General features: G+C 40.1%; 1 pseudogene across 1 annotated transcript; it reads left to right on the forward strand.

Moving 5' to 3' along the window:
* The first annotated feature begins 505 nt into the window (after positions 1 to 505).
* On the forward strand, positions 506 to 7,180 carry LOC147602929 (calcium/calmodulin-regulated receptor-like kinase 1; annotated as a pseudogene). Its single transcript, XR_015265669.1, has 7 exons — positions 506 to 1,492; positions 1,572 to 1,725; positions 5,216 to 5,342; positions 5,554 to 5,639; positions 5,730 to 5,801; positions 6,434 to 6,637; positions 6,734 to 7,180. The product of XR_015265669.1 is annotated as a calcium/calmodulin-regulated receptor-like kinase 1 (transcript).
* Positions 7,181 to 16,972: the final 9,792 nt, after the last annotated feature.

Raw genomic sequence — 16,972 nt, forward strand, 5'->3', positions numbered from 1 at the left:
ACAATGATGTTGAGAGCTAGAGATAGGGTTTTCTAGGGAAAGAAGATTAAGCATAATAGAATAGATAGGGTTTTCTAAGGAAAGAAGATTAAGCTTAATATAAAAAGTCACTAGGAAAAAAACATTGGAAGGCATGAATCGGCGTAAAGAACGAAATTCAAGGGTTTTGTCCAAATGAATTGTGAGCACCTGGCTGTGATCATGGATGCTGGCTGGGTGAGTCCATGGACGCTCGGACAAAACAAGCTCAGGGAAGAGAGGAAGCTCCGGCAGCAGCCGGCCATGGGAGCTCGGTCAACTCGCCAGTTTTGGGAACGCGCTTTCTCGAGCTTCGCTTCTGGCGCCAGCACACACACACACACACACACGCATTTTTGAATGCAGCAGCGCGAGTTGCGGGACGCAGGCACGACGTTCCTACGTCCATCTCACCCTATCCCTTTCGGCGAAGCATTTGCACGATCGCAGGAACCTTTACCTGGTCTGTGTGTGTGTGTGTGTGTGTGTGTGTGAAGTTTGTCTTGTTTCTCGTTAGTATTTTTTTCTCCCCCCCAAGCCTCTTACACTCCGTGAGTGTCTGTTGCATCTTATTTGATAAAAGCGATACAAAATGGAACCCTAACCCCTTCTTGCCACTGCTACTTCCTTCATATAGGCATGTACACTGGAACCCTCTCCCTCTGTGTGTGTTCCTCGCAATATACACCATAAAAAGCAAAGAAAACCATAAGGTTCACCTTTCTGCTACTGGTTTTTACTACGGCAAGAGCATAGTAACCTTATCCATAGCGTGACCCTAGCCCTCTTTAGCCTTTATTCGCCATCATGGACATGTTACTGACAATTCAAAACTATAACCTAGCTTTTGTCTGTGCTTCTTGGAGAATTGTTACCACTTAAAGGCCTGCAAACTCACATCATAATGTGCTGTCCTTGTCAGGCGATGCTGTCTCAAGGCCCATGAATTGAAATCCTAGCCCCAGTCCTTGCCTTTTTTCTTCCTTCTGTTCTAGATCCTTCACGATCATGATTTCCACATCCTGTGACATGCATATGGGCTTTGCAAGGCCTGCAAACTGCAATCTAACATTCGTATGATAGCAAGATGACTTGTGCACTGTATTGGATCTAACCACTTTATAAGCCTGATACCCCATTACTTTATCTGAATATTGTACCATGATATGGACCATCCCCATGGACCACCTGCAAGAGCTATTGTAGGAATCACATTTGGTGCCATCTTTGGTGTTGCCATTGTTTTTGGATCTATAGTTTTGTGCTTGAGATTTTTAAGAAATGGATACATTGCTAGAAGCCGTGGAGTTCATTCTCGTGATATTCCAGTCCAAACGCATGGAGTGACTGCGAGTACATGCCTTACAGAGTCAAAGCAGCCCCTACAACCCTTCAGTGCATTTTCCTTTTGGGGGTGGAGCATGGAAGACTCTACTGGATCGTTCCATGATAGGGTTTCAAGGTTCACTTACAAGTAAGTGTACTCTTTCTGTGTGTTTTACTTTGGGACTGTAATTGCCTTTTTCAATACTCATTTCAGAAGCCATTACCAGAGAGCTTCAGAAATCAACGAAAAATTTCACAATGGTAATAGGCAGAGGAGCATTTGGGCCTGTTTACAAAGCCACTTTACCAAACAAATCCGTTGCTGCAGTAAAGGTCCTTGCAAACAATTCTAAACAAGGAGAGAAAGAGTTTCAAAATGAGGTACACCTTCTTGTCATGGATGCACTTGAACTGATCTTTCTTTGTGCTGCAAAGATTGGACTTTGTGACTATTACTGGTATGTACTTAGAACATGGGATCTGCTTGGAAAGTTTTATGACATTTGCATACACCTAGAAGCATCTTGAAGTGGCATTTATGCTTGTCCTTTAATGTTTGCATATCTGTCAGTGGGCATATGGTTAGTGTTCAGCAGGACTGCTTGTGTGAAGGATGGCACAGTGGTACAGGTTAGGGACTGACATGCATGTTGCAACCAGATTGCTGCCTGGCTTGAGTTGTCAACCGGGCAACCTTCATGCATTCTGGTGCCATTCTTTATCGTTGTTGCAACATGTCAGTAGTTGGAGCAATTAGTGCATGCTTAAAGAGACTTTGCAGATCTGTTATGTAGATTGCCTTTCATGTTTCCAAAGATGGTTATTTTGTAGCCCTAGCTGCAACACTTTAGCCATTCTTCCACCCCCCTACCCCCCTTCCAAAAAAAAAAACACAAAAAATTGAAAAGAATAAGTTTGCAGCAGGCCTTGAAGCAATATCTGCAGATGCAGATTTCATATCATGTAAGCAATGCTTGTAAGGAACAGGTCCTTTAGGGAGAAGGCAAAAACCTTTCTCGTTAAAACCATTTGAACATAGAGGATGGCTTGCAATATAGGCACTGGCGTTACAGATAATTGATCTAGTTTTCAAGTCTTGAGATCCTTTGTTTTGCATGTGCATTGGCTATGATGTGACAGGTAGTTTGTGGTTGAAAGAATGGTTGGAGAGTAACCTATTTAAAGAGGGTCTCTGTGGGCTGACTTTAATGTAAAGCTCTAGACTTTGGCATATCTTTATTTAGTTTTTTCAACAAATAGTGTGTTTTGATTTAGATCAGCTACCCCAAGACGGACCATGCATTTAAGACTACTAGTGCTATAGGAAAGTGCTACTTTGTGTGTGTGTGTGTGTGTGTGTGTGTGAGAGAGAGAGAGAGAGAGAGAGAGAGAGAGGTTTTATTAATGTCTACAAAAGATACAATGGATATATGTTATATGAAAGCTCCATGTGTAAACTACAAACATGGAAACAAAAAGTACAAAAAATGAAAATGAAAAGAAGACATGTGTTGTAATGTCTCACACGACCTTTCCCAAGAAATCATATGACGTGGAACCACAAAGTAGCGAGGCCTCAGGCTCACCTCCTAGCCATAGAGTGACTCTAGACTAACCCCCGAGCTAGAGTTCATAGCTACATCTTGGGAAGAGCTCCCCCACTGTAAGACCTGGTTTCATACCACCAGGCCACACCCTACAGGTGTTGTCGCTGGTGAGCACCCCCGATGGGCCCTACGCTGGGAGTTAAGACTTGACGATTGTAATAACAACCGGGCTATGCTTATATAGGCCATTGGGCTCTTTATCTGGCCCAGTGCTCCCTATAATCTTTGATAATTATGCCTCCACTTGTAAGCCGCCTCCTGTGTGGGTTGGATTATCTCCTGTTGGGCGCCTACTACACTCGGCCTCTGGCCTAGGCGCCTAGTATGAACTTGTCCAAGATGCAACACACTTTCCCTCTTAAGGACCATTGATGTCCTCAACAATAAACTCTGGGAATTGGGCCTTCAAATTCCGAACAAATTCCCATGTAGCCTCCCTCTTGGATCTTCCCCTCCACTTGATGAAGTACTCATCATAGGTATTTTGTCTTGAATCCCTGATCGAGAACTGATTCTGGTTCTCTAGGTATGTACTCTGTTCGCTCTTTTGGAACTTGTTTTTCCAAAGGAACGACTTCATCAAAGTCACCCAATTTTGTTTTCACTTGATTGACATGGAAGATGTGATGAAGGGTTACACTCTAGGGAAGCTCCAAGCTGTATGCAACATCACTAATCTTCATTGTGATTCTAAATGGTCCACATAACTTGGAAGCTAACTCGTAATGTTTCCTTGTACACATAACATTGGAATCCTTAGATACATCCACATGGCTACTTCCAAGATCCTCGAAGATCTTCAGAAGTGTGGGCTCTTTCTTGAGCCATTCTTACGGTCTTCTTAGCTATCTATTGTACTTGGTGCTGTTGTACCACCGTACTATCATCTGTACCGCCACTATTACCAGCTGTCCCATCTTTTTACTTGCGGGTAGCCACCTGTACTAGCTGTACCGGCTGCATTTTGGCCGTACAATGCTAATACGAAGATAAGATGCACCAGACCCCTTCTTTACAGCTAAGGTTATGTGGTATTTCTATTAGAAATATTATTTAGCATATTTCACAGATGAATATTTGTAGATGTTGGCCTATGTGCATGAGGGGAAGAATCAGTACCCATACAGGATGTAGGCTAGGTTTTATGGAACCATGTGTATGGTTATGATAAAGAACACGTATATGGTTATGGTTGCGGAATCATATTGTAAGTGGATAATCCGCCCCCCAAAGCTTGTATTGGAATATAGTCTTGTTGACAGGGGGATCGGCCATTCCAACCCGGTGTCCATTGTGCACATGTTTTAATTTTCAGCTTTCATATGGATGCGGATGGTCATGTTTAATGTTGAATATGCAATGATGGTTTGAAAAAAGTGTCGAAGGTCCTAGTCCCCCGGGCGAGTTTCCCGCTAGTTACTCCAGCTGTGCTTGATGTTGCAATCCTGCTTGTATATTTGCATGTGCGTTCCTTTTGATGTTGGGTGATTTTTCCCAAGATTAGAAGAATACATGACAACCAAGGAATTTAAAAAATAATCGCAAAAGAGGGAACTCTTGCCTGTCTGTTTTTCTTCTGGGGTGGTAGATCCTTCTAGTAGTTCATTTTTTTCTCCGCCCGTAGGCGCATCATGTGTGCCCCCCGCTGGAAGCGATTTTTCCGTGGGTACTCAAGCTATGTGGGGTGCCATCGAGGCGGACACCAGCTGGGACTTGAACCCAGGACCTCTCGGTCTTGAGTGCACTTAACGATTGGGATACAACTCCCTTGGCCTCTTGCCTATCTGATTGGCAGTGTACGTGTTAGTTTTGTGGGTTGTCTCAATTGGCTTGCTGCGTGGTAATTTAAAAATATTATAACTATTTTTAGGCAATGTTCTCAGCAGCCTTATGCTGCTTTCAATTGTTTTTTTCCTTGAGTAGATCCTTGTGCAATAGTAACTTAGGAAAGCAGCTTGGTCTCCTGCCTAAGGTGGTACAATTATGGCTGCAAATGGCCCAGATGCTGCTTTCAATTGTTTTTTTCCTCGAGTAGATCCTTGTGCAATAGTAACTTAGGAAAGCAGCTTGGTCTCCTGCCCAAGTGGTACAATTATGGCTGCAAATGGCCCAGATGCTGCCGGGGCAGCTTGCTGGGATTTGAACTCGGGACCTCCCCCTTCCTGGTCACAAACCGTCACTGCTCATTCGCTGCTGCTTTCTTTTTGCAACCAATGCCTTTTCTTTGGATGCATAATTTTTATCGTTTTTCTGTGTCATGACAGGTAATGCTATTAGGGAGATTGCACCACAAAAATTTGTTAAATATTGTTGGATATTGTGCTGAGGGAGGCCATCGTCTTTTGGCCTATGATTATATGAGCAATGGAAGTCTAGCAGTGAGGTTGCATGGTAAGGTTTTGATACTGCGTTGTTTTTGTGCTGAAACATCAATTTCTGGCACCCTGTCATCCAGTCACTCTTTTTGTGTGCTGCATGCGATTCTGAATGTATTATGGTAGCAGCCTGTTAGGTGGCTTTGATGTTAATAGCTCTTTTTGTGTATTTTAGTAAAGCTTTTCTATTGGAACCACATTGAAGTCAGGTTGTGGTCAATGTGCAGATGAGCGTCATGAACCTCTCAGTTGGGGACAGAGAGTCTCTATAGCGCAAGATGTCGCAAGGGGAATAGAGTACCTTCATGATGGGGTATGTGAACAAGCCTTTGTGTTTACTGCAAATTTATTTTTCTTGAAATTAATAGACAATGAACATGCTTAGAACTTTTGGTGGGTGCAGGCAGCGCCACCAGTTATTCATCGTGATATCAAGGCTTCCAATATTTTGCTAGATTCCTTCATGGTTGCCAGGGTAATCATTTAATTCATTCACAGATAATTTTGAAAGAGATTTGAAGATAGAGAATTTGGGCATGTTCTTGGATTCATCTAGGTATATAATTCAGCCGTATTAGCGGACATGCAGATTTCACATTGTGAAGTTTTCGTCCGAGTTGCAGCCAGTTGATATTGTGCTAATTCTTTCTATCTTTAGTGGTGCATTTGCCCTATCAACTACTTACTTGCTGTACTAATTCTTTCTATTTGCTACTTCCCTTAGTGCTAGGCTTCATTATGGCTGAGTCTGCCCTGCATCTCTGGAGGTTTGACAGAAACTTAGTACGAAGGGCTTTGTGTGAATATATGCTCTTGTGTGTGTGTGTGTGTGTGGAGTGCGTGTGTGAGAGCATATCTTGATACAGAGTTCTACACCCACTATTGGGCACTGATGATGTTAAGGGGGATGTCATAGTATCTAGTCCATACTATGCATAATGGAGTTGATAATTATATAGTATTGTGGGTTGACTACCATGAGTATATAACATGCATGTTCCTAAAAGGTGAATTTGGGCATGTTCCTGGATTCATCTAGGTATATAATTATTCTTTGTTTACAGTTGATGTCAAGATTGTCACTGCCGTTGTATTTGATATTTGTAGGTAGCAGATTTTGGACTGTCAAAGGAGGCTGATCCAGACATGCCAGCCTCTGGCATTCGAGGCACTTATGGCTATGTGGATCCTGAGTATATTTCCACAAACAGTCTCACTTTCAAAAGTGATGTCTACAGCTTTGGGGTCCTGTTGTTTGAACTGATAGCAGCAAGAAGCCCTGAAGAAGGTCTAATGGAGTACGTCGAAGTGGTAATTTTAATCCTCTAAGCCCTTTGGGTGATCTTTTATGCTCATGCAATTGTCACTGCTTGTTTGGAACTTGTAAACAATGTGGAGTTTGTGCAGATATTGATGGCCAATGGAGGGAGGGAGGTATGGCTACAGATATTGGATCCACGATTGAAGGGGAATTGCGATCTTAAAGAACTTGGGGATATTGCTTTGATTGCTATCAAGTGTATTGAGAAGGAAGCAAGAAAGCGGCCAAAAATGCGGGAGGTGGTTCAAGCACTGTCAAGATTCGGCCTTAGATGTGACAGTACAAGGCTTGAGATCCTCAATCTGCCCTCATTCAAACGGTTTGAGAAAATGGATAGGGTAGGGGCATGATCAGCAGAGTTCCTAGCTTCGTTGAAGCACGAGGTTAAGGCAGTAATTTCAGCTTTGAAAAGCCTCTGGTTCTTTGGTGGGAACTCCTGCAATGTCTTCAAACTGCGAAGGTATGGACAAAAGTGACACATGAAAGCTCTTCACGTTTTCTGATGGAACTTTGCCAGTTTTGCTTTTGGTTTGAGATCCTTTTCAGAGCTGTTAAGCAGACAAGAAATGAGGTGGGCCATCATGGCACGTTCTTCTTTACCTTGAGCAGAAGAAAGAAGTCACTGCTAAGACGTCATATTTATATTGTAGGAAAACATATGAAAATTCAGCTGCATAGAGGTACTTATTGTTGTCTTTTTACAACAGGGCATTTTCATGTTTCATTTTTTTTCAGAAGTGTACAGTTACTGGAAGGGACCCTTTTTGGGACTCTTCTTTATCCACGCTCAAGCTTTTGTTGTTAACATTGTGAATAATTATAGTATTTTTTTTTAAAAATAATCATCTTCCTTTCCTTTTTTTTTGCCTCTTTGCTCCCTCCCCTCCCTTCTCCTCTCCTCCTTCTCTTCCCTTCCCTTCCCTTCCCGTGTCCCTTGTCCCTCCTTTCTTGATTTTCTTATTTTTTAATAACTAGAAGAGAGAGGGCACTTATCTACCTTGTCCTATCTTATCTAGGTTCTTATGTTGTATACTTCTAGATCTATCTGTTGACCTTGAACTAGAATATGGAAAGGATTAGATCTATCTGTTGACCTTGAACAAGGATTGAATTTTCAGTAACATCTTCCTTGTATAGAGAAAGAGGCAGTGAGACCTGTGCCTTGTTTTTTCTTTCATTGTTTTCTTGTAAGATGTGTAATCAAAATTCGATTTCTGCAAGGATAAATAATAAGTTTGTGTATTGAAAATCTCAAGGTTAGCCTATGCATATTCGGCTCAAAGTGGCATGTCCAGGCTCACATCTCTAGGTTCACGTATCCAAGCTCATATCTTCAAGTTCACGTCTGTAAGCTCACGTTTCCATGCTCACATTTGTAGGTCACATCTTTTTGAATGGACCAGGCCTATATATTTTGTTTGAACTAAGGTTCATATCTCCAAGCTCACGTATGTAAGCTGATGTCTACATGCTCACATTTGTAGACTCAGTTTTTTGTATGAACTAGGCCTATATATTTTGTATGAACTAAGGTTCACGTATTTTGTTTTATGAAATAGGCCTACATGTGGACACATACTTTGATGTAATAAGCCTATGATGGGATTGGTAATTATTGGGAAATAATTGTACTTTAATATTCCCAATAATTATAAAAGAGAATAATTTTCCTTAGAATTTCTAACGATCGAGTACAGATTGTATGAGAAGAAAATCCTCAAAGGACATGAGTAGGTATATTCTTATAGTAGTAATAATTGGTTGGTACGATATTAGGTGTCCCTACCTCTAGACTCATGTTTGTAAGAATGTCTAGTCTTTTTAAGTCAGTAATAATAAAGGACATGAGTAGGTACGGCCTTACAACAAGTACTTAAGGCATTAATAATTGGTTGGTATAATATTAGGTATACTAACCTCTATCTACAGGCTCACATGTCCAACTCACGTCTGTAAGCTCACGTGTCCAACTCACGTCTGTAGGTTAATGTCTCTCATGCTCACGTCTGTAAGCTCACGTGTCCAGATGGTTTTTGGTGTTTCAAAGGATTTTTGGACTTGATGGGAGGTGCTTTAAGGGTCCTAATCCTAGTTAATAATGGTTATATAGTTAATCATGTTTTTATTATTATTTTTGGATTTGCATGCTTTTAAGCTATCAATTCAAACAACGCATGAAAATTATGAAATGTAAGAACATAATTAACTATCCCACTCTAATCCACACCTAATGAAGTTGATGCTTATGTTTTTGGAGTGCATTCCACTTCCAATCACAACTGCTAAGCTATTACTTGGCTGAATGTAATGAAATCTAAGCTTGTGGGCTCCGAAATCATGAAAATCACCAAGAAACTAGGGTTTTAAACTAGGATTTTCTCCTTCCTTGATACGAAAAGAGAACGACCTAGTTCAAAAAGCTTCAAATTAAAATAAAAAACAACAAAACTAACACATCAAAGGCTCTAAAATTGTTTGTTTTTCAAAGTGTGAACTCTTAATCAACACTGAGAAATATTGGGTGATCCTAATAGCTTGTTGGAATGGACGAATGAACGGGGCTAAGTCCTAGGCTAGTCCTCGTCTTAGCGGCACCAAAAATGTTCAAGTTAAGAGCTTACCTTAGCCTTACTGAGAAGCATGTGTCATTGGACCTTTCCTTATAGCTGCAAATTGTAACTTTTCGATGTGGGTGCACTAGCTCATTCCCATTATCTCCTCACTCCATCATAGTGAAATTCTCCTTTTCCAATGGGGTAAAGGTAGAGCTCTCTATGCCTAGATGGAGGCAAGAAATGGTAGCCTTTGCAATGGTTCTCTCTCACAAAATACGGGGGAAGAAGAAGAAGCTAATGCAAGAGGGAAACCTACAAACAAACCTATCTAGCACGCATCCATAAAGCAAGCAAGATATACATGTAAGTAAGAAGAGAGGAAGGAACCAATCTTAAAAATGGTCCAGCCTCTATTACTAGTTGTAGGAAGCAAGTATGTACTTATAATTTTTTTGTTTTACATTAAGCTCAAGATAAGGCCGCTTTATATGTTTTAGTATCGTCTTACAAAAGATAAGTGTTTGTTTGAGCGGGTAAGATTGCAAAGTACCTTATAGTAGTAGGTCGGGCAGGTGAAACTGTGTTAACTTACAGAGTTGTTTACAACATGTTGGTGCTATTGTTGAAATTCTTTCTCTCTCCAAAAAGCGTTCACATGTTTGTTTGAGTGGGTAAGATTGCAAAGTACCTTATAGTAGTAGGTCGGGCAGGTGAAACTGTGTTAACTTACAGAGTTGTTTACAACATGTTGGTGCTATTGTTGAAAATTCTTTCACTCTCCAAAACGTGTTCACATGTTAGAAGGTGCACTTGTACCAAATAGTCAAGTATGAATAGTATTTTACCAATAAAAATTTTACAAGAAAAAACTCACTACCACCACCACAAGATTTGCGGTGTTTGAAGGGGTGCAGGTCCTTTCCAACTTCTACCTCTTTGGTGGGAAGGCTAAACTTGGGTTTTTTGAAGGGGTTCAGCTTTTCAAGGCGGTCAAACTGAGACGACGCTGCAGGTGGTGACTCTTTCTTATTGCATGAAAAAATAATTGTGTGAGCATCTGGCACAATTGACCTTGCTTGGATTATTGCATGAGCCTCAGAGTTCACTTGTAAATGTGCCATCCCAATTTTGCCCCGGTATGTAGCTTGGCTAAAACCGTTAGTAATACTACTCAATTGTGTCAATCCCTTAGGCTTTTGGTGGGTGAGAAAAGTTAGTACTAGAGGTACTAACTCTAGAACAATGATATCCTTGAATGTTGTGACATTTGAGTTGAGGCCCTTCTTTGGCTATTACAAGGTGCTTAACTTCGGCCATGCCACCTTTCCCACTATGGAACTTATGTGGGACAGCTAGAAGGTGAGGGCCCTCCTAATGAGATCCTCATTGTGAGTGATCGTTCTGTGTGTCCCATTGGGCATGTCTACCTCTCGTGTATTATCATTATTGTAGTAGGACTCAGTGAAGTGAAGGGTAAGAGGGAGATCTGGGCTGCATGATGGTTATATTCAAAACGCTTTGAGGTCAACTTTTTCAAGATAGGGTGCTACTTCTAGTAACCAAAGGACTCCAAGACACTCTATCTTGTAGTGCTTCTTGAGGGTGGTATTGAATTGTGCCTAGTTAATGGCTCTCGAGACCTTACAGAGCATTTTTGCATCTAGGGAGAATGATTCTTCTTTAGTTCTTTATTAGTAGTGACCTTAGTTGTAGTAGGAGTCCACAGGGAGTCATCATGTTACGAGCATTAAATGGTTAGAAATATTAGGGAAATGAGAGGGAAAAAATGAGGGAGAGAGAGAAGAGAGAGGCAAGGTGGGCCACAAAGCACATGAAGCCTTTTCTAAAATTGCATGTACAAAAAGAAACAATACATACTTGCTCTTCCCCAAAAAATTACGAAAATATGCCTTTATTATTGTGATGTAGAAAATTGAGGAAAGATGCCTTTATTATTACCATTAAAAAAGAAGAAAGGTGTTCTTTTTTGTTTGTTGCAAAAGTAGAGTACACCTCTCCCACTCCTATAAATATAGAGATAAGCTCCATAGCACTTTGTCAATCACCATTTAGCTAAGCCTTATTAGTAGAGTACACCACCCACAACCCTCCTTTATATTGCTTGTGATGGCCTCATCAAATGTTAGCATTGAAGTTGGTGCCATGCGTCATGAGGGAGGCCACCAATGTGGAGGTTAAGAAAAAGACCATAGATGCACAAGCATGGAAAGGTCTCACATCCTTACCACTTCCTGGTAGTGATGTTAAAATTTCTCAAGTGAAGATCAAAGTGGTGGGCTTAATTGCGATATGGCAAGCCCATGGTTTTATTGATGATACGTCCAAGCGTCTCTTGGTTGAGGAAGTGCGGAAGGGAACGGATTCCATTTACTTACTTTGTGCATTCACCCCGGAGGATTCACCTCGGAGGATAAGCGAAGCCCATGGAAGTAAACAAGATTGTGTACAACAGTTCTGAGTGAAGAGTTGTATTTTGAAGTTGTATGTGAATGAACTTGGTTTTATTTTCACTTGGAAGCAATAACCTTGATCTACAGAATGTAATGTTGTCATGTTTTTCTCTCTCTCACTCCCTCTCCCTCTCAAATAATTTTGTCATGTCTCTCTCTCTCTCTCTCTCTCTCTCTCTCTCTCTCTCTCTCTCTCCATCCCTATCTCTCTTGATGGAGGGAGGGAATCTTTTTGGAATCCACTCATCCAATTCCAAAAAGTGCTTGCTAGAAAATGCTCACCAAAAATCCCCTTATCAATACTATCTTGTGCATGTGTATCAATATCATCATTTATGTGTGTGTGTGAATACATCATCATTTATGTGTGTGTGTGAATACATCATCATGTGCATGTATATGAAATACATCATCATGTAATATTTATTGATTTCTTATAGTTTCAATAATTTTCTCTTAAAGAAAAATAATTATTGAAATAATCAAGAGTAGGAAATTTTCAATCAAGAATCACTCACTGTTGCTTCAAGATTAGATTTCTATACTGTCTTTGCATATCTGCACACCAAGAAAATTGTATACAACACATCAACTTTGTACAAATTTGCTACATAAATTTATAAATATGCACCAAGAAACTTGTAAACAATACTCTGCACAACAACTTTATATAGATCTGCTACACAAATGTGAACTGCACCACTACACAACATATTTTGCATAGAATTGCACTCTACACTATAATCAACAGAACTACACTCTGCACTATAATTTGCTTAAATATGCATCTAAATTTTAAACTACACTGAAATTTGTATAGAATCTTCAATTTGCACCAATTCTTGATAAGAACTACACTAAAATCTGCACAACAACTTTCAATATTCTCTAAAACTGCCAAGATCTAGGCAAATATAGAAGGAAACTAAGGTTTATGATGAAAAGAAGCACCGATCAAAGAGATTTAGCAAGAGAAGTCCAAGAAAAGCACTTTCAAAATGGTTTAAAATCTTAATTCAAAAATTAAGATTTTGAAATTTGTGATTAGCATATGCCCAAAAATAATTATCATCAATCCCATTACTAATCCACTCAAAATAGAATCAACAAAAATTTGAAAACTGTGTAAAAGCACTAATCTGAAAATGGGTTAAGTATTAATCACTCAAATCAAAGCATCAAGATCTAAGCCAAGAGATCTGAGACCACTGAAAGAAAGCTACACCTAGATTAGCCTAAATTAATCTATAGAGATAAAGCTAAAGGTGTCTAACCTAGATTATCTTTGATTAGAGAGAAAGCTAAAGGTGTCTAAAGGTATTCAATATCATAAAGGTATCAAAGGTATTCAAGGATGGTACAATAGTCCTAGGGCTGCTTCCTTTTATAGTCTCAAGGCCCTCATGCCCTAACACCACGTGTAAATGCCCCTAAGCCCCATGTGCCTAGGCCCATCCCCCATGTGCATGTGTAAGCCTAAAATCCCTTTGTTTCAAGAATTAACCTAGTCTTTTGGAAAGGATGCTAAGAAGGGGAGTGATAAGCATAAGAAGAAGAGCAACCCGCAACACGCCATTACATCAATAAATGTAGAAAAAGGCTGGAGAAGGAGAAGAATAAAGAGTCAAGCATGGCTGTGGTGGCTGATTCATCTCGACACAAAGTGTTTGAAAAGAAAGAGTCAGTGAACTATGCACATAATGATTGGAAATTCATTGTGTAGCATTGCAGTTATGATCCTTCTGACCATGACATATGCATGTCAGTGTAGCATGTATGGTACTTTGATATAGTGGTGTGGTTAAAGTAAGCACCACTATCAAGCATATATGGTACTTTGATAGTGGTGCTAGCAAGAACATTACTTCTTAGCATGATTTATTTTCCTCACACAAGCCTACTCTTCAAGGAGGAACAATTACATGTGCAAATAACTCCTTGTATCCAATAAAAGGATTTGGTAATGTTATTCTCACTACTACAAATGGTGGGATACTCACTCTCTCAGAAGTCTTGTTTGTGTCAGGCATTAAAAAGAACTTGATGTTAGTCTTTGCCATTGCTAGGGTATGCCTAGTGGTCAAATTTGTTACAACTTGACCTAGAAAAGGCCTATGATAGAATTCATTGGTCTTTTGTAGCAAGAATCATGGAGAGGCTTGGATTTGGGATTAAAATGGCAACTTGTATATATACTATGTCTTGGGGAGGGTACTCTAATGTGTTACTGAATGGGAGAGTCATGGGAGGGTTTGAGATCAATAGGTGTATTAGACAAGGTTGTACTTTGGCTCCCCTCATGTTTGCTATTGCCTCTCACCCTTTGGTGGTGTCACTGGAGAATGCTTGTAGAGATGGAAGTATCACTGGGCTGAAGCTAAGACATAGTGAACAATTGATTATACAATGTTTGCTGATGATTCTTTGCTATTCTTAAGAGCTGACAAACAGCAATGCTAGATTGGCAATTGCTTCAGGGTCCAAATGTAATATCTAGAAATCTAGAATTATTAGTCAGATAGAAGACAATGATTTTGATATGCAGAGATGCGGGTGTGAGGTGGTGCATAAGGGACAAATTGTTAGATTGTTGGGAACTCCTTTTGGAGTTGGTGTCACTAATAAATAGATGACTAACAAGGCTATTAACAGGTTTTTGGAGAAGTTAAGGAAATGGGAGGGTGTTATAATTCCATTTCATATCAGAATTGACATTTATAATGCTATGTTGAATGCCTACATAATGTTTTTATGTCCAGTGATGGATTTTGGGAAGTGCCATTGGAAAAAAATAATAGGTCCTGTCAGAGATTTTCTATGGAGGAATGGCAGAGTGTCTAAAAGGGTCCTATAGCTTGGTTGGCTTGGGAAAAATTTTTAGTCCCTGAGGGGAGGGCGGTATTGGAATTTTACATATGCCTACTCAAGGAGTGCCTTAATGCTTCCTAAATGCCTGCTTTAAATTGAATCTTGGACCATAATGGTAAGGGAACTAGTTGAATCATCTAAGGTGTATGCTAAAGGTAAATGTTTGGACTTGGGATGGAAAGATAAACTATTTTCTTATGCTCATCTTAAAGTAACAAACTCTGCATTCTACAAGATGCTATGTAAAACATGGAAAGACTGCTTGGGCTTGATGACTTGGGATGGGGGATGTAGAGTAACTAGAAACTCTAGTATGCTCAGCTTGGGGATATGGTGGTCACATAAATTCAACTCCCCCTTGGGTTTACTTGACACTTCTGCTAAGAAGCTAAACAATAAATGGTTAAAGTGTCTGAATGATTGTTGGGATTCGACTATGGTTCGGTGGAAAGACTTGGACCATCTAACTTGGGAGTTCCATTTTTCTGGTAGAGAAAGAGACTTGGTGATCCAGGATTTTGAGCAAATTCAAAGTGGGTGGTGTTCCACTACTATAGACGAAACTTGCTGGATTAAGGATTGGACTTGGATCAATGGTGTCAAGCTAGTAAATGGCAAAACCAAAGATCTTTACTCTATGATGAGAAGAGGGGAAGGCAATGTTGAATATCGTAATAAGATTTGGAGAGTGAGATGGTGCTTTGATGTTTGGAAGAAGAGATGGAAGTTGTTGTGGGGGAGAGTCACATCCCAAGGAGGTTTCAAGTGTTTTTGTGGAGGATTGGCATGTGGGCCCTTCCTATTAGATCTAAATTAGTTCAAAAAATATCTCTAGTGGATGCTATCCCAGGTGTAGGTCTACAGTTGAGGATGGCAAGCATGCTTTTTGGGAGTGCCTAGCCATTGCCTGGGCCCACCAGGATTGCTGAATGGGTTGAGCAATGCTTGGGAATGCAAGCCTATTGGGGGGACTAGATTCTTGGCAAATGGTCCTTTAATGATGAAAATGCAAGATTACTATTTAACATAATTAGAGCATGCTGTTTGTGGGAAATCTGGAGCACTAGGAATGCTATTATTTTTCAGAAGGTTTCCCTTGTTGGTATTGATGCAACAGATCTTATGCATAAATGTGTTTGCATGTGCTGGTCTATATGTAATTTGAATAAGCTAAGAGCAGATGGGCTGGATCTACTCCTATTGAATCTGCAATGGAGAATTACTTGATTTATGTCTTACTCTCGGTGGGACCTCAAGCATACTAGGGTGGTTCCTAACCCTTGGCTTATCTTTTGCAGGAGAGATTGTGTGAAGGTTGGAAATGTAGACTGCCCAGATTTGGGCCCAGGACCAGAAGATGGTACCTCAAGGAAAAACCAATTGATCATACCTTTGTTACATTCATTGAGAACCTAGTGGGAACTAGACCCACAATAAATATTTGGTCAAAGAAAGGGGGCAGTTTGGAAAAGAAATCCCCAAGGGGTTGCACCACAGAAGCAATGATGGAGACCTGCATCATGTTGGGCTATCAGATTTCTTGGGAGAAGTCTAGCTTTTTGTTAGAGGAAGAGAGATGGTCCTTGCTTTGTAAACTCCTAAATGAAGTCAAGAGTGAAAAATAAAGGTTTGTAGTGAGGAACGTTCAAATGTATATGACTTAAAAGTGTACTGGTCCTTTTTCATACAGTTATATATAAATATATACTATTGATAAAAAAAAAGAATTTAGATTTTTATACACATGAAATTTTGAACCTAGAGTTTCACACTGTGAGAGCTTTAGTTTTCATGTTCGTGAAAATGACTCCAGAGAATAGAAGAGCAGTGTTTAGACTTTTAAACTTTAACTAGTGTGTTTGAGTGTGATTCTTTCTACATGCTAAGGAAATCATTATATGCCTATTCTCAGATCAATGAGAGTGACTCGTGACAATCTCACTCTGGACGATAGTGCATCAAGCAGTGTAGTGTAGGGTCTATCCACTCAATTAGCACACTCAATTGATTATGTTTGCATTGAGAAGACTGGAACCTTTTGAAACCAGTAGTGAAGAATCCGTGGAGGCCTATAATTGTGGGGGCAAGTTGATGAGCAGATTGCAAAGTGGCCTTTTAGACTATGTCAAAGGGTTTTCTGAATTTCAATCTATAACAATCAAGAGCCTCAAAATTAGTGGATTATGGTCACACAATGAGAAGTGGTTTACCAAATGTTGCAGGCAAGTCAAAAACTCAATCTGATATAGCATACAAGGTACGAATGATGAACTACTTATTTAGGCGAATGATGAACTACTTATTTAGGCGAACACTTGTGAAGCTTTGCCTTAATGAATACAAACATGCTTGGCTTGGACCTTTGAAAAGAATTCATGCTTAATGAGCTGATTAAATTCAGTGAATGGGCTCGAAATAGAGTGTCTCACTC

Source organism: Cibotium barometz, chromosome 65 (assembly GCF_041138505.1).
Source record: "Cibotium barometz isolate CiBa-2024 chromosome 65, ASM4113850v1, whole genome shotgun sequence".
Taxonomy (NCBI): Eukaryota; Viridiplantae; Streptophyta; class Polypodiopsida; order Cyatheales; family Cibotiaceae; genus Cibotium; species Cibotium barometz.